Below are 23979 nucleotides of genomic sequence, written 5' to 3'. Positions count from 1 at the left end.
TGCTTGACTACAGAGGTTGAGGGGACATGATCGAGGGGAGGCGCTAAATGAGCGCCCTAATGTAAATACCAACAACAAGGAAATGGGTTCAGAGCAAGGACACATGTGATACCCAGACGAATCGTGCGTTGGCTAGTGAAAGGGGGGGTGTTGGGGGGGAAGAAAAGAAAATGACCTGTTTCTAATGAACAATGTATGAAAATGACCAAATAAAATAATATTTTTAAAAAAGATATGATTGCATATGTAACTATAAATTTCTACTATATATAGTTTGCTTGGCATATGATTGTAAATGAATACTATTGTGAGGTAAGAGATGATGAGCAGATTAATTTAAAGAAAACCATGGAAAGACCTACATAAAATTATGAAAAACAAAATAAACAGAACCAAGAATACATTCTATCTAAAACAACAAAAATGTTGCTTGAAGAATAATTGTGAAATATTCATAACATTGTTTTATGTATGCATATATGTATACATATATATCTTTTGTCAAATGATGTCTTCTATATTGTAGGGTGGAGAGGTCTGTGGAACTTTAATGTTACAACAAACAAACAAATAAATATATTAGACTTCTAGGTTTCCTCACAAAGATGAAGATTTCTCTAATCTTTATGACTTCTTAAAGTTCTCAAAATAAGAATTGTGCATGAGTAAAGCAGATGCTGCTCTCTCTACAAGGTAAACTATCAAGAATATTAATGAGGAATTAATGAAAGACTAAGGTCTAGTCCCTAATGTGCTGAAACAGCTCCCCTTGTCTCCTCAGCACCCATGTTTTCTCAGGACTGCAAAGAGGAATCCAAGGGAGTGCTCCGAAATCCACTCAACAATTCCCTTGCTGTTGCTGCTGCAGTCTCTTTCAGCACACCACTCTTCCCCTACTCTCACTCCATTATTCAAAGGCAACAGGTAATAGAACTCAACTCTCAACTTTCTTGTTGTTATATGGAGGAAAAGGAGAGAAAAAGGACTTTGCCTAGTGGCAGCATGAGTGCCATTCTGGGACAATGGTCAGCCAGAAAAGTATAACACAGAGGGTTCTTGGTGTCCTAAGAAGAAAGTACTCCTATACGCCATGAAACAGAGCATTTGGGGGATAGCAAAGAGTTGGAAGCAAAGTATTTGCATATAGACTGGAAAATTTCTAAATAAAATGTGGTTCTTGAATGTAATGCAGGATTATTGTCCTATAAGAAACAATGAGCAGGACTAATTCAGAAAATCAAGGAGAGATATGCATGATCTGATGCAGAGTGAAGTAAGCAGTTAAGAAAATAATATACATAATTATAACAGCAATGTATGGAATGAACACCCCAAAACAATTAAAAGTAAATACTATAAAATTACAACAAATAAGGAGAAATATGAGAAGATAACGCCTCATTCTTTGTAGTGTTGGAAGGTTCACAGGTAAATTATATATTTTCATACTTTTTCAATATATTTATTGGTTTTTGCCAATTTTTTCTTTTTTTCTTTAAATATGTAGTATGTTCAACTGCTTTTTTTTAACATTATTTTATTTGGTCGTTTCCATACATTATTCACTGGAAACAAAGATCATTTTCTTTTCCTCCCCTCCCCCCCACCTTTCCCTCTCCCATAGCCGACATAAGATTCCACTGGTTATCACATGTGTTCTTGACTCGAACCCATTTCCCTGGTGTTGGAATTTGCATTACAGTGTTCATTTAGAGTCTCTCCTCAGTCTTATCCCCTCCAACCCTGTAGTCAAGCAGTTGCTTTTCATCAGTGTTTTTACTCCCACAGTTTACCCTCTGCTTGTGGATAGTATTTTTTAGATCCCTGCAGATTGTTCAGGGACATTGCATTGACACTAATGGAGAAGTCCATCACCTTCAATTGTACCACAATGTATCAGTCTCTGTGTACAATGTTTTTTTGGTTCTGCTCCTTTCGCTCTGCATCACTTCCTGGAGGTTGTTCCAGTCTCCATGGAATTCCTCTACTTTATTATTCCTTTTAGAACAATAGTATTCCATCACCAACATATGCCACAATTTGTTCAGGCATTCCCCAATTTACGGGCATCCCCTTGTTTTCCATTTTTTGGCCAACACAAAGAGCGCAGCTATGAATATTTTTGTACAAGTCTTTTTGTCCATTATCTCTTTGGGGTACAGACCCAGCAGTGCTATGGCTGGATCAAAGGGCAGACATTCTTTTATCGCCCTTTGGGCATAGTTCCAAATTGCCCTCCAGAATGGCTGGATCAATTCACAACTCCACCAGCAATGAATTAATGTCCCCACTTTGCCCCATACCCTCCAGCATTCATTACTTTCCATAGCTGTCATGTTAGCCAATCTGCTAGCTGTGAGGTGATACCTCAGAGTTGTTTTGATTTGCATCTCTCTGATTATAAGAGATGTAGAGCACTTTTTCATGTTCTTATTAATAGTTTTGATTTCTTTGGCTGAGGACTGCCTGTTCATGTCCTTTGCCCATTTGTCAATTGGAGAATGGCTTGATTTTTTGTACAATTGATTTAGTTCTTTATAAATTTGAGTAATTAAACCTTTGTCAGAGGTTTTTATGAAGATTATTTCCCAATTTGTTGCTACCCTTCTGATTTTGGTTACATTGGTTTTGTTTGTACAAAAACTTTTTAATTTGATGTAATCCAGATTATTTATTTTGCATTTTGTAACTCTTTCTAATTCTTGCTTGGTTTTGAAGTCTTTCCCTTCCCAAAGGTCTGACATGTATACTATTCTGTGTTCGCCTAATTTTCTTATAGTTTCCTTCTTTATGTTCAAGTCATTCACCCATTTTGAATTTATCTTGGTGTAGGGTGTGAGGTGTTGATCTAAACCTAATCTTTCCCACACTGTCCTCCAATTTTCCCAGCAGTTTTTATGAAATAGTGGATTTTTGTCCCAAAAGCTCGAATCTTTGGGTTTGTCATATACTGTCTTGCTGAGGTCACCTGCCCCCAGTCTATTCCACTGATCCTCCTTTCTGTCTCTTAGCCAGTGCCAAATTGTTTTGATGACCACTGCTTTATAATATAGTCTGAGATCTGGGACTGCAAGACCCCCTTCCTTTGAATTTTTTTTTCATTATTTCCCTGGATATCCTTGATATTTTGTTCTTCCAAATGAACTTTGTTATGGTTTTTTCTAAATCAGTAAAAAAAAAAAATTTGGAAGTTCCATGGGTATGGCACTAAATAGATAGATGAGTTTGGGTAGGATGGTCATTTTTATTATATTGGCTCGTCCTACCCATGAGCAGTTAATGTTCTTCCAATTGTTCAAGTCTAGTTTTAGTTGTGTGGAAAGTGTTTTGCAGTTGTGTTCATATAGGTCCTCTGTTTGTCTCGGGAGATAGATTCCTAGGTATTTTAATTTGTCTAAGGTAATTTTGAATGAGATTTCTCTTTCTAGTTCTTGATGCTGAGCTGAATTATATAGAAATGCTGATGACTTATGTGGGTTTATTTTGTATCCTGCAACTTTGCTAAAGTTGTTGATTATTTCGATTAGCTTTTTGGTTGAATCTCTAGGATTCTTTAAGTAGACCATCATGTCATCTGCAAAGAGTAATAACTTGGTCTCCTCCTTGCCTATTTTAATGCCTTCAATTTCTTGTTCTTCTCTAATTGCTACTGCTAGTGTTTCTAATACAATGTCAAATAATAGAGGTGATAATGGGCATCCTTGTTTCACTCCTGATCTTAATGGGAATGGATTTAGTTTATCCCCATTGCAGATGATATTAGTTGATGGTTTTAGATGTATACTGTTTATTATTTTTAGGAATGACCCTTCTATTCCTATGCTTTCTAGTGTTTTTAGTAGGAATGGGTGTTGTATTTTATCAAAGGATTTTTGTGCATCTATTGAGATAATCATGTGGTTCTTGTTGGTTTGCTTGTTGATGTGGTCAATTATGGGGATAGTTTTCCTAATATTGAACCAGCCCTGAATCCCTGGTATAAATCCAACTTGATCATGGTGGATGACCCTTCTGATCACTTGCTGGAGTCTTTTTGCTAGTATCCTATTTAAGATTTTTGCATCTATATTCATTAGGGAGATTGGTCTATAATTTTCTTTCTCTGTTTTTGGCCTGCCTGGCTTTGGAATTAGTACCATGTTTGTGTCATAAAAGGAGTTTGGTAGAACTCACTCTTTGCTTATTATGTCAAATAGTTTGTATAGTATTGGGATTAACTGTTCTCTGAATGTTTGATAGAATTCACTTGTGAATCCGTCAGGCCCTGGGGATTTTTTCTTAGGAAGTTCTTTGATGGCCTGTTGGATTTCATTTTCTGATATGGGATTATTTAAGAAAACTATTTCTTCTTCTGATAGTCTAGGCAATTTATATTTTTGTAAACATTCATCCATATCACCTAGGTTGGTATATTTATTGCCATATAGTTGGGCAAAGTAGTTTTTAATGATTGCCTTAATTTCCTCTTCATTGGAGGTGAGATCCCCTTTTTCATCCTTGATGCTGTTAATTTGTCTTTCTTCTTTCCTTTTTTAATTAGATTAACCAGTACTTTGTCTATTTTGTCTGTTTTTTCAAAGTACTAGCTTCTAGTCTTGTTTATTAGCTGAATAGTTCTGTCACTTTCGATTTTATTAATTTCTCCCTTAAGTTTTATGATCTCTAGTTTGGTTTTCTTATGGGGGTTTTTAATTTGTTCGTTCTCAAGTATTTTGATTTGCATTTCCAATTCCTTGATCTCTGGCCTCCCTAATTTGTTAATATATGCACTCAGGGATATGAATTTTCCTCTAAGTACTGTCTTGGCTACATCCCATAAGGTTTGAAAGGATGTCTTGCCATTGTCATTTTCTTCAATGAAATTATTAATTGTTTCTATGATTTCTTCTCTAACTATTCGATTTTGGAGCACCATATTATTTAATTTCCAATTAATTTTTGATTTGGCTCTCCATGTACCCTTGCTGATCAATATTTTTATTGCCTTGTGATCTGAAAAGGCTGCATTTATTATTTCTGCTTTTCTGCATTTCAGTGCCATGTTTCTATGACCTAGTGTATGATCTATTTTTGTGAATGTGCCATGTGGTGCTGAAAAGAAGGTGTATTCCTTTTTGTCCCTATTTATTTTTCTCCATATGTCTATTAACTCTAATTTTTCTAAGATTTTCATTCACTTCTTTTACCTCTTTCTTGTTTATTTTTTGGTTTGATTTATCTAAATTTGATAGTGGTTGGTTCAAGTCTCCCACTAATATATTTTTACTGTCTATTTCCTCCTTCAATTCTCCTAGTTTCTCTATTAAAAATTTGGATGCTATACCATTTGGTGCATACATGTTGATTAGTGATATTTCCTCATTATCTAAACTCCCATTTAACAAAATATAATTACCTTCCCTATCCCTTTTGATCAGGTCTATTTGTGCTTTGGCTTTGTCAGATATCATGATTGCTACTCCTGCCTTCTTTCTATCAGTTGAGGCCCAAAAGGTCTTACTCCAACCTTTAATTCTAACCTTGTGAGTGTCAACCCGTCTCATATGTGTTTCTTGAAGACGACAAATGGTAGGGTTTTGTGTTCTAATCCAATCTGCTATTTGTCTACATTTTATGGGTGAGTTCATCCCATTCATGTTCAAAGTTATTATTGTCATTTGTGGATTCGCTGGCATTTTGATATCTTCCCCTAGTTCTGAACTTTCTTCTTTAGCTTTCTCATTTTGAACCAGTGATTTACTTTAGGTCAGTCCCCCTAGTCCCCTCCCTTGAGATTCTTCCCTTTCTAGCCCCTCCGTTTTTATGCTCCCTTCCCCTCCCCCCTCTCCTTCCCTCCCTTTTTATACTCCCTTCCCCCCTCCCCCTCCTTAATTTTCCTTTCTTTCTTGCCCTAATGGATAAGATAGAATTCAGGATCCCATTGGATCTAGATGTTCTTCCCTCTCAGATTTGGTTTCACTGAGAGTAAGGTTTATGTAATTCCACTTCACGCTCTCTTCCTCTCCTTCTCATATGAGAGTTCTTCCCCTCCCCTTCCCATGTGTATCTTTATATGGGAAATATTATTCTAATGAGTCCCCCCCCTATTTCTTGAAGTTAATCTTAGTATTATCGACGGTTCCCCCCTCCCATTTCCTTTCTTTGCCCCCACTTTCCCAAAATCTTCTTGATGCCCCAATCTTTCCCTATGCATGTTTCTTCTAACTACTCTTATGATGCTACAATTTTTGAGAGTTACACAAAACATTTCCCCACATATTAATATATATAATTTGATGTAAATGTAGTCCTTATAGAAGAGAGTTTGACTTAAAGAAAAAGATAAGATTAATCTCCTTTTCCCTTTCTTTCATTTTTACCTTTTCATGTTTCTCTTGCTTTCTGTGCTTGGATATTGAACTTTCCACAGAGCTCTGGTCTTTTCTTAGCAAATACTTGGAAATCTTCTATTTTGTTAATGCCCATACTTTCCCCTGGATGTATGTAGTCAGTTTTGCTGGGTAGTTGATTCTTGGTTGGAGACCCAGCTCTCTTGCCTTTCTAAATATCATGTTCCATGCTTTGCGGTCTCTTAGTGTGTTAGCCGCTAAGTCGTGTGTGATCCTTATGGGAACCCCCTTATATCTGAAGCTCCTCTTCTTGGCTTCTTGTAGGATTTTCTCCTTTTCTTGGAAGCTCTTGAATTTGGCAATTACATTCCTAGGGGTTGTCTTTTAGGGATTTAGTATAGAATGTGTTCTATGACTCCTTTCTATTTCTATTTTGCCCCCTTGCTCCAGAACGTGGGGGCAATTTTCTTTTATAACCTCCTGTAGAATAATATCTAGTTTATTGTTTATCTCTGGTTTTTCTGGGAGACCGAAAATTCGGAAAATCTCCCCAGTACCCCACAGAGACGAAGGTACGTGGGGCTTGAACATTTCCACACTATAATAAGGAGGTAAAGCTTGCACAGAAACGTGAACTGAGCCTCCCTTCCCCCACCTAACCTCCCCCACCAAACCAGAGTGAGCTACCTGAGTGCTCACCAGGACAGCAAGTGAGTGGGGAACGTCTCTGTCTGGGGGGGGGGGCACTCCAGGGTCCTTGGGATCTGGTTACTGCCAGGAAAAAATGTCTCAGGGCGGTTTCACTGGAGAATCCGGCGCTGATTACGGGGGTCAGCTGAGCTGTACTTGGGGCGGCTGCGCAGAACATCTCTGCAGAGCTAAACACCAGGGGCGCACCATGCGCTGATTATCTGGGCGGAGCTGAAAACCTGGGCAGTGTGGCTGTGATCAGGGACCCAGCTCTCTAAAAAACCTCGGAGGCTGGGAAGAACTAGTCTGAAGCAACCTAAATTCACAGAAAAAACGCCCTTTTCCTCCTTTTTATAGTGTGGAAATGTTCAATCCCCACGTACCTTCGCCTCTGTGGAGTACTGCGAGTCCTGGGGTGTCCTTCTGTTCCTCCAAAGGTGATTTTTATGCTCCTTTGATGTAGTCTATTTCGTTAGGTGCCGGGGAGAGGAAGCGTGTGGCGTCTAGATTGCAGCCATGATTACCCGGAAGTGTTCAACTGCTTTTTTATAAAGTAAGGCAGGCCTGAGGTGGCATGAGCTGCCTGGGACCAGTTTCTCTAACCAGATCCACACGTCTCAGGAGGGAATCACTGGAATTCATAGATACTGGAGACTCTACATATGAACCTGCACCAACACAAACAGCTGATAAAGGAGAATCCTGACTGAAGTAAGGAGAAAGGAGCAGTTCTGTTGTGTTCTTGGTCACACATTTATGGAGTTTCTGAAAGACAGTGGAGACTATTGCCAGGCACAGCATAACCTCTATGCAGACAAGAGAATTGCAGACATTCATTACTACACCACCAAGAATCCCCCTTAACTTGAACACAAAGAGTTGATTTGAAATTGGAAGAGCATTTTACAAGAGTTCTGACCTGGACGGGGTAAATCTCCATGCACTGCCTTTCTTTTGCCTCACTATTACTAGATTGAAGAATTGCTGCTTCTTGTTAGGAGGTTCATTTCATTTCCCATTGCTCTCAACTTCATACTTAAAGCACTGAAAATTTCAAGTGAAGTATATATAGTAAAGGAGACTTCAGTTTCTTTACATCACTTCTGTATTCAAATTTTTAATTCTTTCAAAACTTTATTGAGTATTTTTAACTAAAATGTCATAGCTCAAATGAACCACCCAGCTCCTGTGGAAATCACCTACAAAAATATGAGATTCCTTAATTAACACAGTTGTAAGAATATGTGAAGCTACTTATGGCACAGCCCTTGTGGAAAAAGAAAGCATTCATTTTCTGGATTGGATTTTTGATGATAGCACACCACCATCCAACCAGATTGTTGATGACTAGCTAAACCTAGTGAAAACTAAATTTTGTGAAGAGCCTGGTGGTTGCATTGTTGTTCACTGTGTTGCAGGTCTTGGGAGAGCTCCAGTGCTCATTGCCCTGACACTAATCAAAGGAGGAATGAAGTACAAAGTTGCAGTGCAGTTCATAAGACAAAAAAAGCCATTGAGCCTTTAACAGCAAGCAACTTCTTTACTTGGAGAAGTATAGTCCTAAAATGCGACTGTGCATCAAAGACTCAAATGGTTATAGAAACACCTGTAGCATCCAGTAAAGTTGAGCTGCCTATATTATTGCCTTGGAAGCAGAAATTGGAGAAAGAACCTAGGACAAATTACATACATACTAACCTTCAAATAGCTTGATGAATAAGTCTTAATGAAATTTCCATAGGAATATTTTATTTTATGTTTTTCATTTTGAAAATTTTATTTAATTAGTCAATTTAGAACATTTCCTCTTGGTTACAAGAATCATATTCTTTCCCTCACCTTCCCCCATCCCATCCCATAACTGACTCACAATTCCACTGGATTTTACATGTGTCCTTGATCAAAACTTATTTCTGTGTTGTTGATGTTTACATATCATTTAACTTATTGGGTTCCTTAACAAAAGGTTTTTGTTGTTGTTGTTGTTTTCCCCTTTCTTAATTGCCTGTTGATAATTCTCTTGAGTTCTGTGTTTGGGCATCAAATTTTCTGTTCAGGTCTGGTCTTTTCTTTACGAATTCTTGGAAGTCTTCTATTTTATTAAATGGCCATACTTTCCCCTGCAAGAATATGGTCGGTTTTGCTGGGTAGTTGATTCTTGGTTGTAGACCTAGATTCCTTACTTTCTGGAATATCATATTCCATGCCTTTTGGACCTTCAGGGTAGATGCAGACAGATCCTGTGTTATCAGAATTGTATTTCCATGGTATCTGAATGACTTCTTCTTAGCAGCTTGTAATATTTTTTTCCCTCGGACTGATAGTTCTTGCATTTGGCTATAACATTCCTGGATGTTGTCAGTTGGGGATTAAGTACAGGAGGTGATCTGTGGATTCTTTCAATCTCCACTTTTCTCTCTTGTTCTAGAATATCAGGGCAGTTTTCTTGGATAATTTCCTATAGAATAATGTCCAGGCTTTTTCTTTTGTCATGATCTTCCAGTAGATCAATGATTGTTAAATTATCTCTCCTCAACCTGTGTTTTTTAATCTTCCATTTTGTGGATGAGGTGTTTGATATTTTCCTCAATTTTTTCATTCTTTTGATTTTGTTTTATTACTACCTTGTGAAGTCGTTTCCTTCCAGTTATATTCTAGTTTTTAAAGACTGATTTTCATCCCTGGCTTTTTGGTCATCCTTCTCCTTCTGGTCTGATTTTCTATGGAATTAATCTTTCATCTCCTTTGCCTCATTTTCAAGCTGGTTACTTTTGGCTTTCAGGACACTATTTTCTTGTTTTAGTTCAAGTTCCTCTCTTTCCAGATTACTTATATTGCTTTTTAAATTCTTTTCTCAGTTGTCTTCAGCCTCTCTTAATTGTTTTTTGAATTGTATTTTGAGTTTTTCCAAAGCTTGTGTCCAATTCAACAGAGTTTCTGTGTTTTTGCTTGGTGTTCCTTGACCCTCCCTGTTTCATTTGCTCTTTGTTCATTGTCTGTATAGAATCTGTCAATTGTAATTTCTTTTGTCTTTTTCTCTTATTTGCTCATAATTACCCATTCTCCCTCCCCTCCCCCCCATTGTTGCCTTATAGTCTTGCTCCTCTCTTATGTGCTGGATCTGTGGGTTTGGGCTGTTCTGTCCTGAAGGGGCTTCTTCTCTGTTTTGCTGATTGATCAGGTTATCAGATCTTCCCAGGCTGAAAGCAGAAGCTGAAAAGGCTTCCCACCCTGTTGTTAAGGTTGTTGCTTATAGTTTGTTGCAGCTTTTGCCCTTGGGGTTTAGTCAGCAAGGCTCTCAGATCAGTCTGTGGGGGAGGGGTGTTGGAGCTTGAGCTTCTCTGCCCTCTGAAGGCATCTCATCTGCTCTATTGATGAGATTGAGCCAGGGTGGAGGAGTTGATCTGCATAGCTGGATGTGCCCTGAGGCCAAAACCTCCAGAAAATCAGGGGGAGCAAGATGGAGCATCTTGGCTGTGACTGGGCTTCCTGCTCTGTGCTTCTCCTCCAGCTGCCTCTATGGTTCCTGTGTTCTACACCCTGAACCTGGCTCAGCTTTGTTGGCAAAGTACTCCCTCAGATCTAGAGCCCTTGGCTGCCCAGAGATTCCGGGGAGGGCTCCAGGGACCTCCCTTCTTCCTTCCCCTTAAACCGGCATGTTCTAGATTTCAGGCTTTTTTTGGGGGCATACCTCTTAAGTTGGGTCCAGGAGGAGGTTTCCTTAGCTCGGTCCTGTTGTTAGATTTGGTTTTCAGTCCCCTCAAAACATTGTGGTTTTGATTAGTGAAGAATGGTTTATGGAGGTCTGAGCTGTTGCTGTCTCTAAGCTGTCATCTTGACTCCACCTCTTAGTATAGGCTCCATAGGAATATTTTAAAAAAATTTTATAGGTTACAAGCTTGGCAGAAATGCAGCTTCTTTCTTTGGGTTACTAACAACCTGTTCAGATACTTAGTAAAAGATTCTTGCTGTTCAACTTTTTGAACTTCTTGTTTATTAATTGTATCAATTGAACTTTGCTGAAATTCTGCAGTATTGAGTTACAAATCTTATTCAAATCTCATTTTCCAATACAAGAGAGAAATTTAGAGAGATTTGGTGCCAAAATACCTAGCACAATGTTTACTTATTTTCAGTATCATACAGAGATAACATCCTGGGAACTACAGACAATAACAACCTCAACCCTGTGTGCTTCTTATTCCTTCAATTATTTCAATATTGAAGATAGAACCTATATCGTAATAGCCTGCTCACTGTATATTTACATCTCCCACAGTAGCAGTATAATATCAGGATTTGCACAACCATTCATTTTGTTGAATTTTACTATGTCTAATGGTGATACTTTAATGTCTTTTTTGTAAACCTTTGTCTTATTTTGTGCTATTACCAAGCCTTGCATTTTGAAAAAAGATCATAATTCTCTAGTTGAAAATCCATGTAAAAATCCACACGCTGTACAGAAGCAGACACTGTCATTAATGCCTTACAGTTAATTTAATGTTCACATTAATGGGGTACAACTTGACAGGGAGGTCTTGAAAAGGATGAGAGGGAGTTATTATATATTTCTAGTAAAATGTTGCCTTTTTCTTGTCAAGGAAGTATAGAATATGCCCTTTACTTTAGTAAATATTTTTTAAAAGGTAGAAAAGCTTTGTTATTGTAGCTAAAGCAATTCGTAATAATAACATTTCTGAAAATCCTGTAAATTCTTTACTTGTACCTATTGGAAGTTGTTTACCAACTATTGCTTTTAATGACAGTGATTTTTTTTTCTTTCCCCATTCTTCTCTTCCCCCTTCTTGTAGGGGAAAAAATAGGTTCCTGCTGTGAATTGAGCAAACTTCTAATATTTTGTATGCCTTTTGAGCTGTGTAACTTAATATTTGGATATTTGATAATTTGCTTTATTATGTAATTGATAAAAAGGTGAGGTGCATTAATGTTAGTTTAACCACATATTTATACTATCTTGGAAATGGGTGATGATAGTTCTGTGGGAGAAATAATTTTGCCAGTGTTCACTAGCTTGTAAAATCTAGTGCGAGAGCTTAAATATCTAAATAAATAAGTATTGAAATAAAAAAAAATAAATATATGGTATGTTATATGTGATGGTTCTCAGTGAAGACATGAGAAGTGTTATGTAAAACAATCTAAAAATTAATAAAATTTCTTTTAAAAATATATAATAAGTTCAATATGTTATTTTCATAGCTGCCCTGCCTCCTTCTGAGATTTTATTTTCTCTCCTTTCTTACAAAAGTTTTTTAAGTTCTCAATGACTTTTATAACTTCTTTTTCTTTTATTTTGACAGCATTATATTTCCCATCTATTCCCAGAATTCTTCCTCCCAACCTGCAAAATAAAAAAGCCCTTATAAAATAATAATAGTCAAGATTTCACTCTTTTTATTTAAGTTATTGACCCATTTTGAATTTATCTTGGCATAGGGTATAAGAGGTTGATCTAAACTTAATTTTTTCCAGTTTTCTAGTTTTCCAGGAGTGACAGAAAGACCAAAAACAGAGAAATAAAACTATAAACTAACATCCTTAATGAACATGCAAAAATCTTAAATAAAATAGTAGCAAAGAGACTACAGCAAGTCATCACAAGGATTATTCATTATGAGTAGGTAGGATTTATACCAGGAATGCAAGGCTGATTTAACATTAGAAAAACTATACATATAATTGATCATATCAATAACCAAACTAACAGAAATCATGTTTATCTCAATAGATGCAAAAAAGCCTTTGATAAAAAACAATATTCATTCCTATTAAAAAACTAAAAAATATAGGAATACAAGGATCTTTCCTCAAAATAATAAGCATTTATCTGAAACCATCATCAAATATCATCTGCAATGGGGATAAGTTAGAGGCCTTCCTAATAAGATCAGGAGTAAGCAAGGATGCCCATTATCACCACTATTATTTAATATTGTATCAGAAATTCTAGGACTAGGAGCTTCCGGGTAAACATGGAGGCAGTCTAGATGCAGGACTCTTCCTCTCCTCACCTCCTACCAATATAGACTATCTCAAAAAGCCAAAAAAAAAAACCCAACCCAAATTCATGTGAACAAAAGGACTCTACAGTAGGGTGCAACATTGAAGGTACATGGAATTTGGGAATTTCCACACCATAAGGGGTGAAAAAGCTTACCCCAAAATGTGAGCTAATCCACCCTCCCCCACTCCACCTATGGAGCCAGAATCAGAGCCAACACATGCTAGAATAAATGAGTGAGTGAGGAGTACCTCTGGAGCAAATGAGAGGCACCTCTGGGTCCTTGGAAGATGACTGAGACCACTGAGGACCTGCCCATGAGAGTAGTTAGACCTAAGGTCCTAGCAGGCTGAGGAGCGAGGACCATGGGCACTGGTAGGGAGATAGCACAGAGTTGGGCACCAAACAATGGAAGCAGCAGTGACTCGAGAGCTGGCCTCAGCTAAAATCCTTGCTCCTCAGCTCCATACACAGAGAGCCTGCTCATCTCACTCATATTTCTACCTGAAAAGGGAAGGGAAAACCACCACAGTAATGGCAAACAGTGCCCAGGAACAGCAACTTCCCAACACCAAGAAAAACAAGAAGAAGGGGTTGACCCTGGATAAATTTTATGGAGGAAAAACCCAGGCTACAGAGGAAATTGAAGAAGAAATACAAATAAATGCACCAAAACCTTCCCCCAAAATGGAAATTATTCACAAGCTCTGAAAGAATTTAAAATAGAGTTTATCAAAAGATGGAAGCCTTCTGGTAAGAAAAGTGAGAAATAGTTCAAAAAAGAAAATATCAATTTAAAAGACAAGAACTCCCAGTTGGAGAAATAGCGGGGAAGCCAAGAAAAGCAGGATAGACCAAATCAAAAAAGGAAAACCAGTCCTTAAAGATCAGAATTAGGCAATTGGAAGCCAATGATCTTGCAAAACAGCAAGAATTAATAAAGCAAAATCAAAAGACTGACAAAATAGAAGAAAACCTAAAATATCTCACTGAAAAGATGATGGATCAGGAAAACAGAAGATGAAGTGACAATTTGAGAATTATTGGTCTACCTGAAAACCCAGAAATAAATACAAATCATATTACAAGAAATTATCCAAGAAAACTGCCCTGATGTTCTTGAACAAGTGGGCAAAATAGACATTGAAAGAGTTCATAGAGCACCTTCTATACTAAATCCTCAAAAGACAACTCTCAGGAAAGTAAATGCCAAATTCAAGAGCTTCCAAGATAAGGAGAAAATTTTATAAAAAGCTCAAAAGAAACAACTCAGATATCAAGGAGCACTAATCAGGACTACACAAAATCTGGCAGCTTCCACACTAAAGGATTGCAAGACTTGGAATATGATAATTAGAAAGGCAAAAGAATTGGATCAACCAAGGATCACCTATCCATCAAAACTGACTATATACTTGCAGGAGAAAGTATGGGCATTCCACAAAAGAGATTTCCAAGTATTTGTAAAGAAAAGACCAAAACTAAGTGGAAAGTTTGATATTAAAAAAAGACCAAGAGAAACATGAAAAGATAAATAAGAAACAGAGGGAAAGGGGAAAAACATTTTTATTCAAACTTTCTTATTTAAGGGCTTTAATCAGATCAAAATATTTATATTGGTATATGGGGGAAATGTTATTTGTAACTCTCAAAAATTATATTCACTATTATAGTAATTAGTGGAATCATTCACAAGAAGAGATTGAGATAATAAGTGCTATAAGATGATATGCAAAAAAAAAGAAAGAAAAATGGAGGGGGGAAATTGAAGATGGCACCAAGAGATACTTGAAAAAATAAAATAAACAGGATAATCTTTATCACACAAAAATACACATGGAAAGGGGAGGGGAAGAATATTCTTATAAGAAGGAGAGGAAGAGCTTGTTACTAGGTAATACTTAAACCTTACTCTCAGTGAAATCAATTCTGAGAGAGAAGAGCATCTAGATCCATTGGGACCTTGAGTTCTATCTTATCCTACAGGGTAAGGGAGAAGGGAAAACTAAGGGATTTAGGGGGCAGGGAGTACAAAAGGGGAGGAAAAGAGAGGGGGAAGGGAACTTAACAGAACATAAAAAAATAAGAACAGAACAAAAAGGGTGGGGGCAGAAAGGGAAGCTTATTAAGGAAGGGGATTAAGGGGACTGATTAAAAGCAGACCACTGGTTTAAAAGGCTATAGCAAAAGAAGAAAGGACAGAATTAGGAGAGTATATCAAAATGCTAGGGAATACACAAGTGGAAATCATAACTTTGAACATGAATGGGATGAACTCACCCATAAAATGAAAACAAATAGGAGAGTGGATTAGAATCCAAAATCCTACCATATGTTGTCTGAAAGAAACACACTTGAGGCAGGTAGACATTCACAGGGTTAGAATTAAAGGATGGAGAAAAACCTATTAGGCCTCAACCGATAGAAAGAAGCCAGGATTTGCAATCATCATATCTGACAAAATGAAAGTAAAAATAGATCTGGTTAAAAGGGATAGGGAATGTAACTACATCCTGGTAAAAGGCAGTATAGACAATGAGGAAATATCAATAATCAACATGTATGCACCAAATGGGATAGCATCCAAGTTTCTAAAGGAGAAACAAGTGGAATTGAAGAAGGAAATAGATACTAAAACTATACTAGTGGGAGACCTGAACTTACCACTATCAGATTTAGATGAATCAAATAAAAAAATGAATAAGAAAGAAGTAAGAGATGTGAATGAAATCTTGGAAAAATTAGAGTTAATAGACATATGGAGAAAAATAAATAGTGACAAAAAGGAATCCACATTCTTTTCAGCAGCACATGGTACATTCACAAAGATGGACCATGTACTAGATCATAAAAAACATGTCAAACAAATGCAGAAATGCAAAAATAATAAATGAAAACTTTTCAGATCATAACACAATAAAAATAATGATCAGTAAGGATACATGGAGAGCCAAATAAAAAAAAATTAATGGGAAATTAAATAATATGATTCTCCAAAATTGGTTAGAGAACAAATCATAGAAATAATTAATAATTTCATTGAAGAAAATGACAATGATGACACATCCTTTCCAAATCTATGGGATGCAGCCAAAGCAGTACTCAGGGGAAAATTTATATCCTTGGGTTCTTATACTAATAAATTACGGAGGGCAGAGGTAAATGAATTGGACATGAAAATCAAAAAAACTTGAAAGCGAACAAATTATAAATCCCAAGATGAAAATTAAATTAGAGGTCCTACAAATTAAGGGAGAAATAAATAAAATCGAAAGTGAAAGAAGTATTGAACTAATAAATAAGACTAGAAGTCAGTATTTTGAAAAAAAATAGACAAAGCACTGGTCAATTAAATTAAAAAAAAAGAAAGGAGAAAACCAACTTAATAGTTTCATAGATGAAAAGGGAGACCTCACCTCCAATGAAGAGGAAATTAAGGCAATCATTAAAAGCAATTTTCCCAATTATATGGCAATAAATATGCCAATCTTAGTGATATGGATGAATATTTACAAAAATATAAATTGCCTAGATTAACAGAAGAAGAAATAGAATTCTTACATAATGCCATTTCAGAAAAAAAAATTGAACAAGGCATCTAAGAACTCCCTAAGAAAAAATCCCCAGTGCCTGATGGATTCACAAAGGAATTCTATCAAACATTCAAAGAACAGCTAATCCCAATACTATACAAACTATTTGACATAATAAGCAAAGAGGGAGTTCTACCAAATTCCTTTTATGATACAAATATGGTATTGATTCCAGAGCCAGGTAGGTCAAAAACAGAGAAATAAAACTATAGACAAATCTCATTAGTGAAAATAGATTAAAAAATCTTAAATAGAATACTAGCAAAAAGACTCCAGCAAGTCATCACAAGGATTATTCACTTTGATCAGGTGGGATTTATACCAGGAATGCAAAGATGGTTCAATATTAGGAAACTATCCACATAATTGACCATATCAACAAGCAAATCAACAAAAACCACATGATTATCTCAATAGATGCAGAAAAAGCCTTTGACAACATACAACACTCATTCAATTGAAAACACTAGAAAATACTGGAATAGAAGGTCCTTTCCTAAAAATAATATTTTTATCTAAAACCATCAGCAAAAATCATCTGAAATGGGGATAAACTAGATGCATTCCCAATAAGATCAGGAGTCAAGCAAGGATTCCCATTGTCACCTCTATTATTTAACATTGAACTAGAAACACTAGCAGTAGCAATTAAAGAAGAAAAAGAAATTGAAGGTATTAAAATTGGCAATGAAGAGATCAAGCTATCACTCTTTGTGGATGATATCATAGTCTACTAAAAAATCTTAGAGAATCAACAAAAAAGCTAGTGGAAATAATCAACAACGTTAGCAAATTTGCAGGATTCAAAATAAACCCACATAAGTCATCAACATTTCTATATATCTCTAACACATCTCAGCAGCAAGAATTAGAAAGAGAAAATCCATTTTAAAATCACCCTAGAAAATATAAAATACTTAGGAATCTATCTGCTGAGACAAACACAGGAACTATAGGAACACAACTACAAAAGACTTTCCACACAATTAAAACTAGATTTAAACAATTGGAAAAACATTAACTGCTCATGGGTAGGATGAGCTAACATAATAAAAATGACCATCCTACCCAAACTAATTTCCTTATTTAGTGTCATACTCATTGGACTACCAAAAAACATTTTTACTGAATTATAAAAAAATAATAAAATTCATTTGGAAGAACAAAAGATCAAGGATATCCAGGGAAATCATGAAAAAAAAAATACGAAGGATGGTAGCCTAGCAATACCAGATCTTAAACTATACTATAAAGCAGAGGTCATCAAAACAATATGATATTGACTAAGAGACAGAAAGGAGGATCAGTGGAATAGATTTGGCATAAGTGACCTCAGCGATACAGTATATGATAAGCCTCCCAAAATCACAGCTTTTGGGACCAAAATCTACTATTTGATAAAAACTGCTGGGAAAATTGGAAGACAGTGTGGGAGAGATTAGGTTTGGATCAACACCTCTCACCCTACACCAAGAAAAACACAGAATGGATGAATGACTTAAATATAAATAAGGAAACTATATGTAAATTAGGTGAACACAGAATAGTATACATGTCAGACCTTCAGGAAAGGAAAGATTTTAAAAACAAGCAACAGTTAGAAAAAATCACAAAATGTAACATAAATAATTTTGAGTACATCAAATTCAAAAGTTTTTGTACAAACAAAACCAATGTACCAAAATTAGAAGGGATGTAACAAATTGGGAAACAATCTTCATAACAAAAACCTCTGACAAAGGTCAAATTACTCAAAGTTATGAAGAGTTAAATCAATTGTATAAAAAAATCAAGCCATTCTCCAATTGATAAATGGGCAAAGGACATGAATAGGTAATTTTCAGTTAAAGAAATCAAAACTATTAATGAGTACATGAAAAATTGTTCTAAATCTCTTATAATCAGAGAGATTCAAATCAAAACAACTCTGAGGTATCACCTCACCTCTAGTAGATTGGCTAACATGATAGCAAATGAAAGTAATGAATGCTGGAGGGGATGTGGCAAAGTAGTGACATGAATGCATTGCTGGTGGAGTAGTGAATTGATGTAACCATTCTGGAGAGCAATTTGGAACTATGCCCAAAGGGTGCTAAAAGACTGTCTGCCCTTTGATCCAGCCCTAGAAATGCTTGGTTTGTACCCCAAAGAGATAATAATAAAAAATACATGTACAAGAATATTCATAGCTGAGCTATTTGAGGTGGCAAAAAAATTGGAAAATGAAGTGATGCCCTTCAATTGGGGAATGGCTGAACAAATTGTGTTATACATTGTTGATGGAATACTATTGTGCCCAAAGGAATAATAAAGTGGAGGAATTCCATGGGAACTGGAACAACCTCCAGGAATTGATCTAGAGTGATAGGAGCAGAACCAGGAGAACATTGTATACAGAGACTGACACACTGTGGTACAATCAAATGTAATGGACTCTCCATTAGTGGCGATGCAGTGATCCTGAACAACCCAGAGCAATAAAAAGAAAACATTATCCACATTCAGAGGAAAAACTGTGGGAGTAGAAACACCACAGAAAAACAACTGCTTGACTACATGGGTCAAATGGGATATGATTCGGGATATAGACTCTAAATGAACATCCTAGAGCAAACATCAACAATATGGAAATAGGTTCTGATCAAGGACACATGTAATACCCAGTGGAATTATGTATGGGCTACGGGAAAGGTTGTGGTAGGGGACGGAGCGATAGAATATGATTCTTGTAATCAAGGAATAATGTTCTAAATTGACTAAATAAAATAAAAAAAAGAAATTCTAGCAGTAACAATTAATTATAGAAGAAAATTGAAGTGATTAAAGTAGGCAATGAGGAAACTAAACTATCACTCTGCATATAATATGATGGTATACTTAGAGATAATAGATGGTATACTTGAAAATCAGCTAAAAAGGTAGTAGAAATAATAATTTTAGCAAAATTGCAGGATACAAAATAAACCCACATAAACTGTCATTTCTATATATCTCTAATAAAACTTGGCAACAAGAGGTAGAAAGAGAAACTCCACTTAAAATAAGAATAGTTAAGCAAAACAGATCTACACAATGGACAAGTTTGAAAATTAATGTCTAATTAAGTATAGATAGAATTTCTATAGTACTTTAAGTTTTGTAATACAGTTAATATATGTTATCTCATTTGATTCAAATGACAGACTTTTGAGGTAGGTTATTAGTGCTGTTTCAACCTGCACCAGGGAGGCCAACTAACCAGCCGTGCATAACTATCGACGGCACACAGCTTTCTAACGTCAACACTTTCAAGTAACCAATGATGGGTCCCTAGACCACGAGATCAATGTCAGAATCCAAAATGCCACACAGGCACTCGGGCGGCTGCGCTCCAAAGTCCTCCAACACAGCGGTGTAAGCACTGAGACGAAGCTCAAAGTGTATAACACAGTGGTCCTCAGCTCGCTCCTTGTACAGTTGTGAGACATGGACACTGTACCGGAAGCACATGAAATAGCTGGAGCAATTCCACCAATGCTCCCTCCCGTCAATCATGAGGATCTGATGGCATGACCAATCAGGAAGTCCTCGACAGAGCCAACTCCACCAGCATCGAAGTCATGGTCCTCAAAACCCAGTTACAATGGTCTGGACACGTCATCCACATGGACCCACAGCGAATAACAAGACAGGTATTCTATGGTGAACTGTCAGCTGGACTCAGGAAACAAGGCCGACCAAAGAAAAGATACAAGGATCAGCTAAAGTCAAACTTGAAGTGGGCTGGCATTACACCAAAGCAACTAGAACTTGCTGCCTCTGACAGAAGCAGCTGGCAAACCCACATTAACCATGCCGCCACCACCTTTGAAGATGAACGACGTTGACATCTTGCGTGAACTCCGACACCAGGCCACAACCGCACCTCCCATAACAACTGGCGTTCCATGCCCCATGTGCCACAAACTTTGTGCCTCAGTCTTTGTACTTCAAAGCCACATGAGGGTACATCAATGGATGATAATGCACAAAGACAATTGCAATTCTCGGCTTCTGAGAGACTACTACTATTATTGTCTTCATTTTAAGAAAAGTCATTTCCCCTCAAAGTAGATGAGACTAAAGGAGGCTAAGTGATTTGCCCTAAGTCACAACTCTAGGAAGTTGAATCTTCTGTTTCTCATAAACTACTTTACTGCATCATTTAGATGTCTCATTGGTAGATAACTTGTTTGCTTCCAAAATCCTTCAAAATTAGTTTTTCTTCCCAATGTTGATCTTACTGTGGAAATTTTTCTGGTCCTGCTCTGCTAAGAAATTCCCTGCATTTGTTAGGGAAGTCAAACTACCATCTCTTCAACCAGTTCATACACTGAAGACCCTGAAACCAAGAGGTTCAGAAATAGCATTGTCCTCTAAACCACAATATCTACTCCCCACTGCCACAATTTAGGGGAAAAAATCATTGTGAAAAAACGTTCCATCCCTCTCATCACCACTAGCAACAACTGTTATTCATTTGCCACCAATATAAAAGCACAAATTCCTTAAGAATTCCTGTACTCCTCACACCACTGGAACTACCTGTATCCTAATCCATCTAGAACAACAAAAACTCCTGTGAAGAAGGGTATGTCAATCTCATTCATTAACCAAACAAGCCTGGTTCAAGCATCTTGGGATCCTAAGGAAAGAAGAGAGGGGTAATGTGTGCCAGAGAAAACAAACCACTGCCTTTACCTTAATTACTACCTTCCCTTGTGCCCCAATGAAGAAAGTCTAGAATCCTGAACCCAAGAACCTTTGGAATAGCAAAGCTTTTATCTCACTGCTCACCCCTGCCCATAGTTTCCTGTGGAAACAAAATCTGGCAAATGTTTCTGCAGGTGCTATCACCACATGTACTGGAGACCCAGGAAAGAGAGTTCTTAGTGACCAATTTTCTCAGTTGTGTTTATCACAGTAGCTAGAGTCTTTGGTTTATCAGACACCAGGCAATTAGATTAATTTTCATTGATAAATTATATAGCTAATCTATGCCTCTAATTGACCTCTCTATATTTTTAATGCATGATGATTCTTGTTTTGTCGTATACTTTGGCATTTATAGTGCTCATCCCTCTTCCTATTCACCTTATTTTTTCATTATTTCCCTTAAACTTCTTGACATTTTTGTTTCTCAATATTAAATTTTCAAGTTCTAGAAAGAACTCCTTGGTAATTTAAATGGTATGTAACTGATAAATAAATAAATTCAGCCAATATTTCCATTTTTATTATATTATCTTAACCTCCTCATGAGCAATTAACATTTCCTTAATTATTTAGATATGCCCCTGTTTAAACTATTTTGTAATTGTATTCATGTAGTTTATATACATATATACATGTATATTTTTGTAAATAAAGAACCAAAAATTTTATATATTCTGTAGTTATTTTAAATTTAATTTCTCTTTCTGACTCTTCCTGCTGAGTGCTAGTGATTAATATGGAATTACTTTCTGCAAATATTTTTTGATAGTAATACTTCTCTAATTTTAGTTAACTTGGTAATTTCTAAGAACATTCTCATCAAGAAGAAAAAAGTAATCATTTTGGGCTTTTTTTGTCTATACCAACTCCTTTTTTATAACTAGAATTTCTAGCAATACATCAATGTATAGTTGTAACAATGGGCATTTTTGCATTACCATTGACCTTATTGGAAGGAATTCCAGTTTATTTTCAGTTTGTGTAAGTGTATATATATATATATATATATATATATATATATATATATACATATATATGTACATTGATATGTAAACTATATCATATTAAGAAAGGGTCATTTATTATTATGTTTTCTAGTGTTTTGTTTTGTTTTGTTTTTTAACAACTAGGTAGTATAGTGAGTTGAGTGTTGGGCTTTAAGTCAGGAATTCCTGAATTTAAATTCCAGCTCATTTTCTCAGTTTGAGTTTCCTCATATATAAAATAGTGATGATAATACTTTTTTCTTAACAAGTAGTTGTAAGGATCAGATCTTTGTTGATGTGTGTGTATGTATATGTATATAAAACTTTTTAACCTCAAAGTTTAATCACATTTTTTTGCTTTATTAATACAATTATATGTATAGTTTTCCTTAGTTAGTTAGTGGTAGTCTCACAGTGACCAAGAATGACAATTGTCTTTGTGCATTATCATCTATTGATGTACCCTCATGTGGCTTTGAAGTCCAAAGACTGAGGCGCAGAGTTTGTGGCACATGGGGCATGGAACGCCAGTTGTTACGGAAGGTGCGGTTGTGGCCTGGTGTAGGCGTTCATGTGCAGCTGCAAGACGTCTGATGTTGTTCATCTTCAAAGGTGATGGCGGCATGGTTAATGTGGGTTTGCCAGCTGCTTCTGACAGAGGCAGCAAGTTCTAGTTGCTTTGGTGTAATGCCAGCCCACTTCAAGTTTGACTTTAGCTGATCCTTGTATCTTTTCTTTGGTTGGCCTTGTTTCCTGAGTCCAGCTGACAGTTCACCATAGAATACCTGTCTTGGTATTCGCTGTGGGTCCATGTGGATGATGTGTCCAGACCATTGTAACTGGGTTTTGAGGACCATGACTTCGATGCTGGTGGAGTTGGCTCTGTCGAGAACTTCCTGATTGGTGATTCGGTTATGCCATCGGATCCTCATGATTGACGGGAGGGAGCGTTGGTGGAATTGCTCCAACTGTTTCATGTGCTTCTGGTACAGTGTCCATGTCTCGCAATTGTAGAGGAGCGAGCTGAGGACCACTGCATTATACACTTTGAGCTTCATCTCAGTGCTTATACCACTGTGTTGGAAGACTTTGGAGCGCAGCTGCCCAAGTGCCTAGCTGGCCTTTTGGATCCTGGCATTAATCTCGTGGTCTAGGGACCCGTCGTTGGTGATGGTGCTGCCCAGGTACTTGAAACTGTTGACATTAGAAAGCTGCGTGCTGTCATTTGTAATGCACGGCTGGTTAGTTGGCCTCCCTGGTGCAGGTTGGAACAGCACCTCTGTTTTGCTGAGGCTGATAGTCAGGCCAAACAGTTTTGTTGCGGTGGAGAACCTGTCCACAATGGTTTGAAGATGATTTTCTTGGTGGGCCATGAGAGCACAGTCATCTGCAAAGAGAGCTTCCAGGATGAGTCTCTCTGTTGTCTTTGTTTTTGCAGTCAGGTGGCGAAGGTCAAATAGTGAGCCATCCAGCCAGTATTTGATGTAGATGCCCAGGTCTAGATCCGTCACAGCATGTCATAATACTTGGGTGAAAAATAGGTTGAATAGTACCGGAGTGAGGACACAGCCTTGTTTCACGCCATTGGAGATGTTGAAGCGATCGGAAGTCTCTTCACCAGA

At 36.9% G+C, this 23979-nt stretch overlaps 1 protein-coding gene and 1 pseudogene across 1 annotated transcript in view; one reads left to right on the top strand and one right to left on the bottom strand.

Moving 5' to 3' along the window:
* SLC25A21 (solute carrier family 25 member 21) overlaps nt 1-23979 on the bottom strand; it is a 989784-nt gene that overhangs the window by 160429 nt on the left and 805376 nt on the right. The window lies entirely within an intron of this gene.
* On the top strand, nt 8187-8641 carry LOC100617238 (protein tyrosine phosphatase type IVA 1-like; annotated as a pseudogene).

The sequence above is a fragment of the Monodelphis domestica genome, chromosome 1 (genome assembly GCF_027887165.1).
Source record: "Monodelphis domestica isolate mMonDom1 chromosome 1, mMonDom1.pri, whole genome shotgun sequence".
Taxonomy (NCBI): domain Eukaryota; kingdom Metazoa; phylum Chordata; class Mammalia; order Didelphimorphia; family Didelphidae; genus Monodelphis; species Monodelphis domestica.
Note: the sequence above shows the minus strand (reverse complement) of the source record. Positions and strands in the feature narration are given on the sequence as shown.